This window comes from Ursus maritimus, unplaced genomic scaffold (genome assembly GCF_017311325.1).
Source record: "Ursus maritimus isolate PB19 unplaced genomic scaffold, ASM1731132v1 scaffold_45, whole genome shotgun sequence".
NCBI classification, from domain to species: Eukaryota; Metazoa; Chordata; class Mammalia; order Carnivora; family Ursidae; genus Ursus; species Ursus maritimus.
Window position 1 is genome coordinate 62,020 of NW_024426608.1, and position 13,169 is coordinate 75,188.

At 52.2% G+C, this 13,169-nt stretch overlaps 1 long non-coding RNA gene across 1 annotated transcript; it reads left to right on the forward strand.

The window, feature by feature from the left end:
- Positions 1-1,810: 1,810 nt before the first annotated feature.
- Positions 1,811-5,334, forward strand: LOC121100633. Its single transcript, XR_005832354.1, has 3 exons — positions 1,811-3,253; positions 4,576-4,688; positions 5,079-5,334. It is a non-coding gene; the product is annotated as an uncharacterized LOC121100633 (long non-coding RNA).
- The last annotated feature ends 7,835 nt before the right edge of the window (positions 5,335-13,169 follow it).

Below are 13,169 nucleotides of genomic sequence, written 5' to 3' on the forward strand. Positions count from 1 at the left end.
TATTCTCCCATTCCGTGGGCTTCCTCTTAGTTTTTGACTGTTTCCTTGGCTGTGCAGAAGCTTTAATCTTGATGACCTGAATTAAGAGTTTTGTAATTGTGCTTCAGGGAATTTGAAAGATCCATCCCCCAGGAAAAGCTCATGCCTTTTCCACGGGTGCACACTGTGCTTCCTTTCCGGGCCTTTGTCTTTCCTGCTGTTTCTCATTTGGTTTTCAATAGTCACCAAGAGAGCCGTTGATGACACAGTATGCATATGACCTGACTCTCAGGGTGTGTTCTTTTCTGTAAATGCAGGTGGCCCCAGAACCATGTGGAGGTGGTACGTATTCTGGAATCAGTCCCTTGCTGAGGAAAAACTCTAGATGGTAAGGCAGGTTGGGGGGATGTCCTCACTGTCCTCAGTCTGGAGAGCCATCTGATTCCAGGTTCCTGGTAGGACTGAGGCTTGGGAGTGTGGGGAAAAGCAGACTCCAGGTGAGAAACTATGTGCATGTGTCTCCAGTCCTAGGAAACCAATGCATTCCCCCTGGGTGGTGTGGGTGTGTGTGCATGAGGCTTGGGGGTTAGGTGTCTTGTGTAGTGTGATTGTGAGTGTGTGTGTGTGTGTGTGAGAGAGAGAGAGAGAGAGAGAGCAAGAGAAAGAGAGACAAAGACAGAGACAGAGAGAGAGAAGACAGAAAGATAGAGAGAGAGACAGAGAGAGAGAGAAACGTGTTTCTCCAGGAGATATGTCAGACAGATACTGCATGATATCACCCTTCTCCAAAGCCATGTTATCACACTGCGCACTTTAGAGCCTTACTGCGGTGGGTGGCCCAGCAGGGGCACTTCAGTCCATGCTTGGAAACCAGCTGGCTCCATACACCCCAGCCTCGTGTCCATATCAAGCAACATTCCATGAATATTCTTGAGCAACAAGAGGAATGTGCTGACGGGTACTCTGTGTCCTAGATGCCTTGGAGGAAGACATCGATCCCATCAAAGGAGACAGCGCCGGAGGCACACCTCTCGCCATGGTGAGCTAGAAGTTCTTTGTCCGAGGAACAGATGTTGCTTTCTTGGTTTCTTTCCAATCAAATTCAGATGAAAATCAGACAATGTATATTTGAGATTATACATATAGATCTCATACAATTTTCCTTTTTGGGATAACATTGAGTGGTTGTCTCTGCCAACCGTTAGCTGATTCGAGAGGACATTTACCATTGGCGACACCAAACGTGGTTCTAAACGCTGTGGTAGGATCCTGTCCCTCAGTAACACTTTCTCCTGCTTGGATGAAGCATTTTGTAGTCACCGTCCTGAATGGACTGGACAGACATGTCCCCCAGGAAAAACAACTTCCTAAGGCATCCAGTTCACTTACTTTGGGGTCGTTGGACTCAACCACTGTGTTCCATCTGGGTTCCTAAAGTCATTGAGGGAAATAAAGCTCATGCAGACAGACAGTGTGTAGCATGACCTGAGCCTCACGGTGTCCTCTTTTCTGTACCTGCAGGGGACAGGAGCATCCGGTGAATGCGGTACGTATTCTGGAATCAGCCTCTTCCTGAGACAAAACTCTAGATGTTAATGCAGGTGGGGCATCCTTGCAATCCTCAGTCTGGCGAGCCGCCCTGATTGGGTTGTGGGGGTGTGGTGGACAGGAGATTTCCCAGGTGAAAAAGTGTGTCCATGTGTCTACAGTCCTAGGAAGCCATTGTATTCCCTGTGTGGTGTGGGTGTGTGTGCATGAGGCTTGAACAAAAGAAAGAAAGAAAGAAAGAGAAAGAAAGAAAGAAAGAAAGAAAGAAAGAAAGAAAGAAAGAAAGAAAGAAAGAAAATTAAAGGAAAAGAAACGAAACGAAACGAAAAGACGAGATAAAGAAATCTCGTCACAGGGCACACATTATAGCCCTATTACCGCGGGAGGCCAAGCGGTGGCCCTCAGCTCATGCCTGGGAACCAAATGCCTCCATATGCTCTAACCCCATTCATAGCGAGCAATACTCCCCGAGGCATTCTGCTGCAGAGGTGAGGTGAGAGGCACATCCTGGAGCACATTTCTCTCTTCTCCTCACCACATCCCTTATACTGGGAGCAGAGCAAGACCTTCACTTGGCTCCATGGGAGAGACGCTCATATGCAGCTGCCCGGATACCCTCCCTGGCTGATGGGAATTCTAGAGGCCTGTGTGAAGGCTGCTGGGCTGGCAGCACACACTGGCTCTCACGGTCCCTCTGAGCTGGTCTCCTGGGACTGACTGGGCCCAGGACAGAGGCTCTGGGAAGCGGGGCCAGGGTCTTTGCTCCTGTCAGAGTCCACTGACAGCGACGGGCCTGGTCCCCACATCGTGGTCACAGCCCACCGTCGGACCTTCCATCCATCTGCTCGGGGCCTCCCCTAGTCCTTCCAGGTCTCAGGGTCTTTGGTGAACACTGCAGGTACTGGTGTTTATGTGGCCACACCAGCTGGAGAATGCCCGTCACCCCACTGACAGACTAGGGGAATTCGGACAAGTACCATTACCTCTACTGTCACATTCATCTCCTCTCTGGACTAGGACACTTATGGGCTGTCATCAATAGGAAGTGTGTGTCAAGTGCCCAAGATGAGCCCAGGCATGGGGCAGTCTACTTGATTGCCCAGTTGATGGTCACTCTCATGGCCCAGCATCACCCCAGGCCCGTGGCAGCCGCCTCCATGTTAGCTACATTGGCTCATTGATCAACTGATTGACTAGGGAGCGTGTCAGTAAACCCATGATCGTTCCTCCACTGTTCCCATTGCAGAGAACAGTCTGGTTGTTGGAGGTGACAGGAGAAGGGAAATAAGGAATTAATGATTCAGGGAGAGAGGAGGGAGGGTAGCAGGAGGGAGCAGAGGAAGGTAGGAAATCATGGGGACAGAAAGTCATGGGCACCACCGTGGCTGCCTCTTGAAAGAATGGGCTGACAGGCACTGCTTCCTGGTCCCAGTTATGAAATCTGAGGGCTGGGAAGGGCCCAGAGACCCTGGACGCCTTTCTCATCAGTGAGGTAAAGGGATCACGGCCCCATGGGTGGTGAGGTGGGGGGACTGCGGAGCTGAGGGCAGCATTGAGTTTTGGGGTTGGGGACATAATCCCAGGGGCAGTGGCCTGAGTCCTCACTTCACCCTGATTGTCCCCTTTCCTTTCCCAAGACCAGGCCATGACGATGCTCACTGTTGTCCGTAAGGAAGACGACTTCGCAGGTTGCAAAGACTCGGACCCATAGATCCACCATCTGCATGTAATTTATTTCCTCTTTCATTTTTATACTCCTTTTTTTTGGTAATGATTTATTTACTTTAGTTTGGGAGAGACTGAGATGGCACGAGTGGGGGAGGGACAGAGGAAGAGAGAGGGAGATCCAAAGCAGAATCCCCACTGAGGGCAGAGCCTGACATGGGACTTGACCCCAGGACCCAGAGATCATGACCTGAGCCGAAACCAGGAGTCACAAGCTTAACCACCTTTGCCACCCAGGCACCCCTCTCCTCTCTCTTATTGATAAGGTCCTTTTTGTAGCTTTGGCCAAGTTCCTCTTTCCTGCTTGTTATGATCCTCCTCCTGCAGGATCTGGGCTCCTCCAGGCACTTGATGTTCTTGGATCTTCAAATCTATCATCTCTCTCTTCAGCCCTGTCATTTTGGGGGCCCAAGGCACGAGATGCACAAATGTTCTATTTCTACCAACTCTCACCAGCTCTCTTGGGAATCCTCTAAACCTAACCCCTCTCCTTTTCCAGAAAAAAATGTCTGATGCTTATGTGTACATTCATCACAATCCGAATTCTTGTTCCCCACGACTTCACCAATGATGATTTGGCTTTTCAGGGCCAACTCTAGACAACCTGATTGGAGCAAAATCATTCATTTGAGAAGCATCATCGGAAAGGAGGAAGCCCAATGGGCAGCACATTTTGGATGCTATGTTGAGGCCTCCAAAAGAAATTCTGAATCCAAAGTTTTTTCACTAAGAGACCAGAAGGGTATATCCTTTTTGTTCTCTCCTGGACAGAACAGCGACATACCTGGACAGTCATGGCCCAGGAGTTCACTGAAGGCCCCTCTCCTTTTCCCATGTGCTCGATCAAGACTGAAAAAGGAAATCTAAGTTTCCCTTGTAATTCAGTTCTTATATAACTTGTGAATGATCTCCGACTTTGTCCAGAGAACAAACAAGCCTCTAAAAAGGATTCTCTTTACTTGCTCTCAACTTTGGCCAAAAGAAATATAGAGTTTCACAAGAAATTATAATTTTGCTGGAACACAGTTCATTATTTAAGACATAAACTGTTTCAAGTGGGCAAAACATTTTCATCCTTCCATTAAAAGTAGCAAAACTTTCAGAAACCTGTGAGCTCCCTGGGTGCAAATACACACTAGCGATGATGGCTCTCCAGTCCATTCCCTTGGGAACACACAGGCTCTCCCACTAAATGAGTAGCTGGAAGTTCCTTATCTCTAGGAATTTCACTGCCCAGACTAGTTTGCACTACCCTACTACGTGCAGACATGGCAGCATATTGCAAAGAGCTCTTGTAATAGTGCCCAAGTTTTTCACCAACAGCTTCAGGCCTCCATTACTGAAATCTTCCTAGAAGCCTCTTCATGATCTTCAACCTCAGGAAGAGACATCAGAGAAAAACTGCCCTTACACATCCCCTGAAGGGACCCCTTCAGGTACTGTTTAAAAACAAAGCAGTGTAACTCCTGGGAGTTCACCCTTGGCTTCATATATCTCCACTAAAATAAATAAAATAATTTAAAAAATCAGAATTTCACACAATTAGAGGGCTACTCAAACTGAGGCTTCTCAGAGATCCTCTGGAAATAGCCAGTCTTCAGAAGCAGGCAGTTGCCCCAAGATTTCAGAACAGGCAAATTGAGTGGCTAGTGGGCAGTTTCCACACAATATTGGGTCAAAACTCCCATTTAATTCTTTTTCTGTTTTGTATCTGCTCAGTAAAATAATTCTTCTCATTTCCCATAAACCTTTGCCATTCACCCAGAATGACCCCTTTACTCCCGTTTTCTTATTCTAATCATTCTACTAATTATTACCCTTGATAGGTCAGAACATCCCTGACATCACTCCTGGGTTTCTGACTGCTGGATGTGCCATCCATCCGCGGACCCCCCATGGTAAGTCCCTCTGGGAACTTCCGATTTCATCAAATGAAATGAATCACCAAGGTTGGAAATTCCAACTCCTGTGTCAACTCCAAACCGAGGCCACTTTTGATGATTCAGGCACACGACTTGGAGGAATTACTACGTATGCCCCAAATTAGAACAGTGTTCCCTTTGGTGGGAAGTGCATAAATAGAAAAAGCCTGTAAGAAACCTATCTCTAATGTTGGTAAAAGTGCCTGGTAACTCTTGGCATGTCACTTAATCTCTCCACATTTCAGTGCCTCCCACTAGAATATGGCTTACAGCCCCTGCTCTGCCCCCACCCACCTCAATAGGGCTGACCTGAGGATTACAGGAGATAGTAACAGGTATTGTCCATGAGCAGTAAAGCATCCTTCCCATGTAAAGCTAAGAGTGAGTGTCCATCTTCTCTTGCTGTGGAGCCATCCACATCCCCTCTCTGGATTCCACCACCACCAAGTGTCTACCTTATTCTTGCAGTTGCTCCGTGATTGAACACTTAGGGCGATTATGAAACACCAGTCATTTATTTTATTTTTCTCAAGGCTTTCCTTGTGTTTAATTACTGTTATCCTCATAACATAATTCTAATAAGTAGGCCACGGTCACATTTCAACATCTCAGAACAGGCAAATGAGACACAGAGGGGTCTACATAACTTTCTCAGGTGCTCGCGGCTCCTACATGGAGTGTGAACCCAGGCCGTCAGTCATGAACACTGCAGTTTGCTTTGTTTCTATGATGCCTCAGCCACATCAAGGTATTTGCTCACAGGAGCTGGTGGGTGTTGTAAGTGCGCACCCAACTGCAACAGCTCCAGAAGTCCAAGTGGGATTCAGGAGGCTCTGCTGGGCAGGCAGCAGGTGAATAAAGGGATGAAAGGATTGAACTATGAATAGATGATCACCCATCTCCCTGTGTCCTTCTGCCAGCGAGATGTCCACAGTTGTTCTCTATCGGAATGCATATACTGGGATCTTGCTTCAAGCCAGATGTCCACAGTTCTTCTCTACTGGAATGCATTTCCTGGGGTCTTGCTTCAAGGATGAAGAAATGTTTGCCTGAAGTCAAGAATATCACCTGAACCCAAGCAGTGATTCTGAAAACTCTGCCTCTGGCCAAACAACAGGGGGCACACTACCAATGACTCAGGTGAAGGTACTGTGAGAATGGACTCATTAGGTTCATTCAAGAAGAATGATGCTACTTTATTCAGTGACCCATATGTAAGAGAAAACCATCAAAATGTGAAGCCACATTCTTCTCTTCTGTATGCAAAGGCAAATGATCAAGTCAATCAGTATCGCTGTAACTCCAGCAGTCAACGTGCATTTCTAACTCAAGAATGGGCTCACCTTTACCAGTAAACAACATCTTTAGCTAACGTACAGACCTTTAGCTGATGTTCGAACCAATATTGGCTGACACAGATCACTCCCTGAAAGAGTGTTCTCGGATTTTAAAAAATTAATAGGCATTATTGACAACAGGAGGTTTAGACAAATCTAAGAGTTGAACAGATAACATAGAAAGTTCCCATAACCCAAGCCCCCTGACCCCAATTCCTCCACTAATAACATCTTATATGGATGTGGTGCATTTGTTATAATTAGCAAAACAATATTGATACACTTTTATTAACTGGAGGTCTAGAAAGGAATTCAATTTTGAAATATGCCCCAACATGGACGGACCTTGAAAACATATTATGCTCTGTGAGATAAAGCACGGAGAGAAAGACCAATATTGCATGATTCCACGTCAGGGCCCTGAAACCCTGCCACTCCAAGGACTTTGCAGGGAGGCCAAGACAGATGCCTTCCAGGTCTCCAGGAAGCCCAGGGTCTCATCAAGGCATGTGGCCTGTAAACAAGCAGGTGGTGAGCGGAACAGAGAGTGGAGGGCACTCCTCACAGTTTGAGGGGCTGAGGAATTTTTCCTAGGTCGGCTCTGGGATGGCAGGTCCACCAGGAGTTGGCTGGATGGACCCAAACAGGCTCCTGCCTGTTGCTGATGAACAGAAGGGAGGAGAGTGCAGAGCAGAGAGGCCCAGGGGAGGCAAGCTGCTGCGGGTCCGACTGTGGAGCCATGGTCCTCAGGAGGGGCAGTGTGTCCCCCAGGGGACATTTGGGAGGGACTGACTGCGATAGGTGGCTGCAGAAAGGGACCTGGGAGGCCTGGAGGCTGACTGAGCACAGTCCATGGGGACAGTAACCGTTGTCACCACTCTGCCCTTGCTGTCACGGACCCAAGAAGCCCCTCTGCTGATCCAGAGCTTTCTGGGTTCGTGGGGCACACATCTATTGAGTAAACACAAGTTCTTTCTGGACCCCACAACTTCCCGAATTTGAGGCCCACGTCATCTGTCAATGAGCAGGTTGGCTGTCTTCTGTGTTTGTGGATGCCACCGCACCCCACCAGCTCTGGTTTTAATCAGGGCAGGAGCACAGCTGGGTCCCGGGCTGGGTCTGACAGTTGGCATTGCCTCTTCAGACATGCGTGGAGGCGGTCTGGTGCAGCCTGGTTGGGAGGCTTGGTCATTCATAACATCTCATCAACTGCAATCCCTTGAAAACCAAGGAGTTTTAGGAGCCATTCAGAGCTGCAGAAGCCTCCCAGAACTGAGAACATGGACCCCACTGCTTCCTTAGCAGGGGGGTATTATTTGCAGGGGGAACCCTCAGGATGGGGGCCGCACTGGGGTTTCCTGGGGGTGGGCGCAGAGGAGGGGCTGACAGCAGGAGACAGTGCTGAGCTGGCACCAGTTCCCATTCCCAAATTTGGGATCTGTGGGCAGACAGGGAGGATGACTGAGGGGAAAGATATGTAACCGTGGGAGAAGGGCACACTTGAAGGAACATTCTAGGAGGAGGCACTGCCCTTGGCCCTGGGAGGATAAGGGGGGGTGGCTGGAGGGGTAATGAAGAGAAAAAGCAGGGAGGACTGGGCCTGCCCCTCAGGAGCACTGGTTGGTTCCTGCCATGTTCTCTCAGCTCCAACAGCCCTGGGGAAGATGAAACTGTGTCCACATCTTGGTGGCGGGAAGGATGAAGGGGAACGAGGGTCATGGGGGCCCAGCACTCAGAGTCTCCATCCATCACCACGGCTGTGCCCTCCCTCTCAGATGCTGGCAGAGGAGGAAGAATGTCGGGAAAAGAAAGCAGAGTGATGGTGGCAGGGCGGCCGGAATGCGGGGTCCGAGGGGGGTGATGTGACCAATGTGTGGTCCTCCTGCCCTGTCCACAGGGTACCAGATCCCCTACCACCTGGCCAGCAACAGCCTCAGCATGTTCATGACGGTGGAGGTGGGGACCACAGTGAGGCAGTTTATAGCAGCCAAGCTGGCCCTGGAGTCGGCATACATCTTCAGGCTTTTGGCCAAGACGAAACACCACTAGGGGCTGCCAGTGGTGGCCACTGTCATCACCACTGAGAAGAGACGTACGACCCCGGGGCCCATGTCCACTGTTGTGGTGCTGTGGGGAGGAGAGCTGGGCCTAAATGGGAGCCATGGACTTGCTAGGTCCACAGCTTCCTGGGTCAGGCCCTACACTGTCGCATGTCTGCACAGCCCGACATTGACCAGAAAGACAGGAATGTCCCAGGTTTAAAGCTGGAGACGCAGCTCAGCGAGGTTGTGTAACTGCCCCAGGGTGGCTCTGAGTCATCCTGTTGGAGCACAGCTCCCTGAAGCCAGGCACTTGATCACTGATGTTCAAAACCAGGTGCCCAGCTCAGCAGGGGCTCAATAAACAAGTTTTCTACCCAGCAGTCATAGGGAGATCTGTCTCCACGGACAAGCACTGGTGAGATGCTTATTGTACATTGTCTTGGTTTATCCTCACCAAGGCCTGGGGAACAAAGTGCTGTGAGCCCCAGTTCTACAGAAGTGGGGCCCAGACCGATTCAGTCATTTGCCGGGGACACAGCTGTGAGGCCATGATGTGGACACCCTCCACAGACACTCAGTCTCCTCTACCTACAGAAATCTGCTGTGGGTTCCCATGTCAGTGAGCACCTGACATGCCCTCCAGCCTCACTCTGGAATCTGCCTCAGCAGGCTCCCTCCCCAGGGCCACCCCAACTCCAGGTTCAGAGATCAGAGCCAGACCCAGAGGTCTCAGGGAAGAGGATGACAGGAAGGTGCTTGTGCACAGAGTAAACGGGTGGGCTCTGGGAGTCCCCAAGCATCAGGCTCTGGAGCTGTGTGACCTTAGGCAAGGCCCTTCCCCTCTCTGTTCCCTGCACTCACCTGGGGCCTCTTGGGAAGCCTGAGGGCCAGCATGGTCCGCAGAACTCCAGGGACAGAGCTGGTGCCATGGCTGCACTCAGAATGTGAGCCAGTGACCCCGTGGCCTGCGGGATCACTCTAGGAGAAGATCTAGACAGTCTTAGGGAGGCATGAATTGAGCCCAGAGTGCTTGGAAAACCATCCCAAGGGCCGATCTGAAACCTACAAAAGGTAGAAGGCAAAGGAGCCTAGCATGCACTGAGCCCGTACCTCACTCTGGCCACCTTCCAGGCACTGCGTCTCACTGCTCTCTCAAATTCCCTCAAGCAGGCTGAGCAGCCAGGGAAGCTGATGCCCCACATGGTGGAAGGGCCCACTGAGCTCTAGCACCTGCTCGGAGGCCGCCCCGGCTGGAACACCCAGCTGCTCAGGACAGGGCTGCTCGGCCCAGGCACACGGCTGACCCTTGCGATGGCCAACGGGGGGACGCTGGTGTCCCCCATCTGTGGCTTCGGATCTTCCAGGGCTCCACACATTCCAGGGGAAGGCTGTAGCCTGCTGTGAGTCCCCCGACCTCAACCGCCGAGCCTCAGTCCCCCAAGGATGCAGACAAATGCACAGCCCCTCCTCTGACAAAGATTACCTCTACTGCTAACTGGAGGAAGGAAGCCTTGAAGTCACTGGAGACACCAAAGCTTGAGGTGGGTGGAGAGACAGCCATGCATAGTTGGCCCCTGGCTTTTGGCACATAGCGCTGTCTGACCTGCAGCTGCCAGCACAGGGGTGGGGTTGGTGAGACCGGGGACAGGCGCCAGGAGAACCCCTCCTGCAGCTTTGGCCCAGGTCCTCAGGCTCCCTCTTGTCCGGGGCATGCTCAGGGCCCTGAGTGCCTCTCCCAAAGGCTCTTGCCATCTTCCTTAGAGTTGATGCAGCCCCGTAGGGAAATTCAGCACTTTCTAAGGCACAGGGAAAGCCAGGTTTGCTAAAGGTGTGACGTGACTTAAATCCAGATGGAAGCATTATCAGGAGTGCCCTCCAGGAGGCACCCTGGTCCACAGCGGGGCTGCTGCTGCTGGGGCTGGGGGATGCATGCCCACACCTCAGCCCACATGCCAACCACCCGCACCACCTGCCTTGGGCCCATAGAGCTTAGGGGATGTCTGCCAGGGCCTGCAGACCCCCAGCAGAGCTTCACCAATTGCCAGTATGCCCAGGAGGGTGGTCCTTGTGGCTGGTGAGGGGATGCAGGGCTCTTGCTTTGAGGGAGGAGGACCCTGACAGCCCAAGTGTGTGCTCCCAGAGGAGTGCCGACCGCAGTCAGGTGGAAGGGCTCCTCCCGCCATCACCTCAGGGTCGGCGATCATCACTGCTTCATTACCCACCACACATTCTCAACAGGATCAATCATCTTCATGATAAACAATTAATCAATTATTCCTTCCTCTGTGGGGTTCCTCTGCTGCAATTGATGGGACAGGGAGATGCATGCTGGGAACGATCCACGCTCGGGAGCCAGGTCCCGCTCCCTCGCTCTGCACTCCCAGTCGCCAGCACTGTGGGGACAGAGTGGGGTGACACGCCCGGAGGAGCCGAGTGGGCACCGTCTGTGTTTCAGGCTCGGTTGGCTTCCAGGAAGAAGAGTCAGCATGACAGACGACTGAGCCTGAGATCACAGGGAGAGTCCACAGGGGCCTGGATGTGCTCAGCAGAGCCCAGGTGTCAACTTCGAGATGTTGTAGGGACGTGTGGTTGCCACGGAGCACGTGTGGGCTCATCCTCCTGTCTGTCCGACTGTCTCCGGCAGGAGAGAGCAGCACTTTGGGAGCAAGCCAGGGTCCCCCATGAGGTCCAGGCTGGGGCAGGTCCAGAGTTGGCCGTGAGGGAGCCGCAGGTGCCTGCGGAACTGGGAACAAGCTCATGCTTGAGCTCACATGGTGCCTTCCTGGAGAAGCAGCTGGTCACGTGTCCCACTGTTTATCTAATTCTGGTGACAACCACATGGTTTTCTCCTTGGGTTCCTGCCTCAACCACCTGAGCCCCATATTTGCATTAGCTTCTCTTTCTTAGATTAGACGGTGAGCCCAGGTGGTTGTCGGGGAACGTGCACTCTGAAGCCCAACAGCCTACATGCTAACCCCCACATAGCCTTGGGCAGGTCAGTGAGCCAGAAGCATCTCACCTGGGCTGACAGAAGCACTGAGATCATGAGGCGGTCATGCAGTTCCGTTCAGAAGCAGCACAGGAAAGAGACTCTAGTACCCAGGGCGCTCACTGCATCCTGGCTGCTCTCCTTATCATCAGGACCCTCTGGCAGCAGCTCAAGTGGCTCCAGGAAGAGCCGTGCCCTGCACACTGTCCTCTAGGCCCATCCATCCCCTCACAACCCCACCATGATTTGTAAGTAACCTTCCCCTCCTGGACGACTGTCTGCCTTCCCCACAGGGACAGGGACCAAGGTGTCTCCTTTACTGCTGTGCCTAGCAAAGAACAAGGCCCCCACCTAGGAGGCTCTTGGTGAGGAAGGGAGGAGAGGAAGGAAGGAAGGGGAGGGAGGGAGGAAGGAGATGGGGGTAGGACTGGGAGGGGTGAATGAGAGGGCGCTCGTCACCATCAACATGGTGTCTGGCACATGTCAGCATGCCAAGACGACCTCGTCCTTGTATTTAGTGCTCGTGTTCACTAGCATGTTACTTGAGGACATGTGTCAGACGTGTCATTGATCCCTCCATGTTTAGCACCTACTGTTCTCTACGCTTTGTTTTGGAATCTGAGGCAGGGCCGCCTCCTCCATTCCACCCCAGCACACACAGCAGGGGTGCAGTTCACACACTTCAGACAGCTGGAAGCTTCCAGGGTCTGAGGTCAAGGGAGGGTTCACGGAGAGCAGGAAGCAGAGTTCCCAGCTTTAGGCCTGTTTCCGGGCTCGTGTCATTTACAGGACTGTTAGCTGTCTCGGGGCCACAGGGCACACCAGGGGCTGAGCTGCAGGAGCACCCTCTCCTCGGGGTAGGAAGCCCACTAGGTGCCCTAAAAAGACCAAGAGGGACCCAGCAGCAGTGAAGGGATCATGGGAGGTGACACAGTCCCATGCCCTCTCCTGGCCCCGACCCTGCAAGTTCACCCAGCCCTTCCTCCTCATCCTGCATGCCAGTCCTTGAGACCCCTGGTCTACCTCCCAGTCCCTGAACTGGCCTCCACCCGCCCCGGGCTCTTGCCTGCTCCCCCTGAGAGAGCAGGACTTCAGGGCTGGTGACCTGTGAAGAAAGGCACAAACCATCCTGGACCCTCTTCCTCAACCCCTCTCATTTCCCCCAGTTCTGTTCCCTGTTCACGCCAGCCCCACATCGGGTCGGCCCACCAGAATCCAGAGTCTGGTCCATCCAAGCCTGGGGAAGTCCTCAAACTTCTCTGAGCCTCCCTTTATTCATCTGTGAGAATGGCGGTACGGTACCCGGCCCTCCCAGGGCTGCCATGACAGTCACAGGACATGACCCCTCATGGAATAGGCTATCCTACATGTGACCTCCTCTTTCTTGTCTCCCCAAAGTCCTCCTCTACCCCTGCCCACAGTGACCTCGTTGTCCCCAGATGCATCTACAGACTCCCTTGGCCTCTCCCTCAGCACCCTCTACCCCCAGCTTTCTGCCATCCACCCTCGAAACTGGCTGGATTTAGGTAAATGTTTGAGGTAACACCTTTTCCTAAACTCCAGCTGTCTGGGGAGGAACAGGTCGTGGCTCAGGAGCTCACTGTCCAAGCTCACAGGAAGCAAGCAC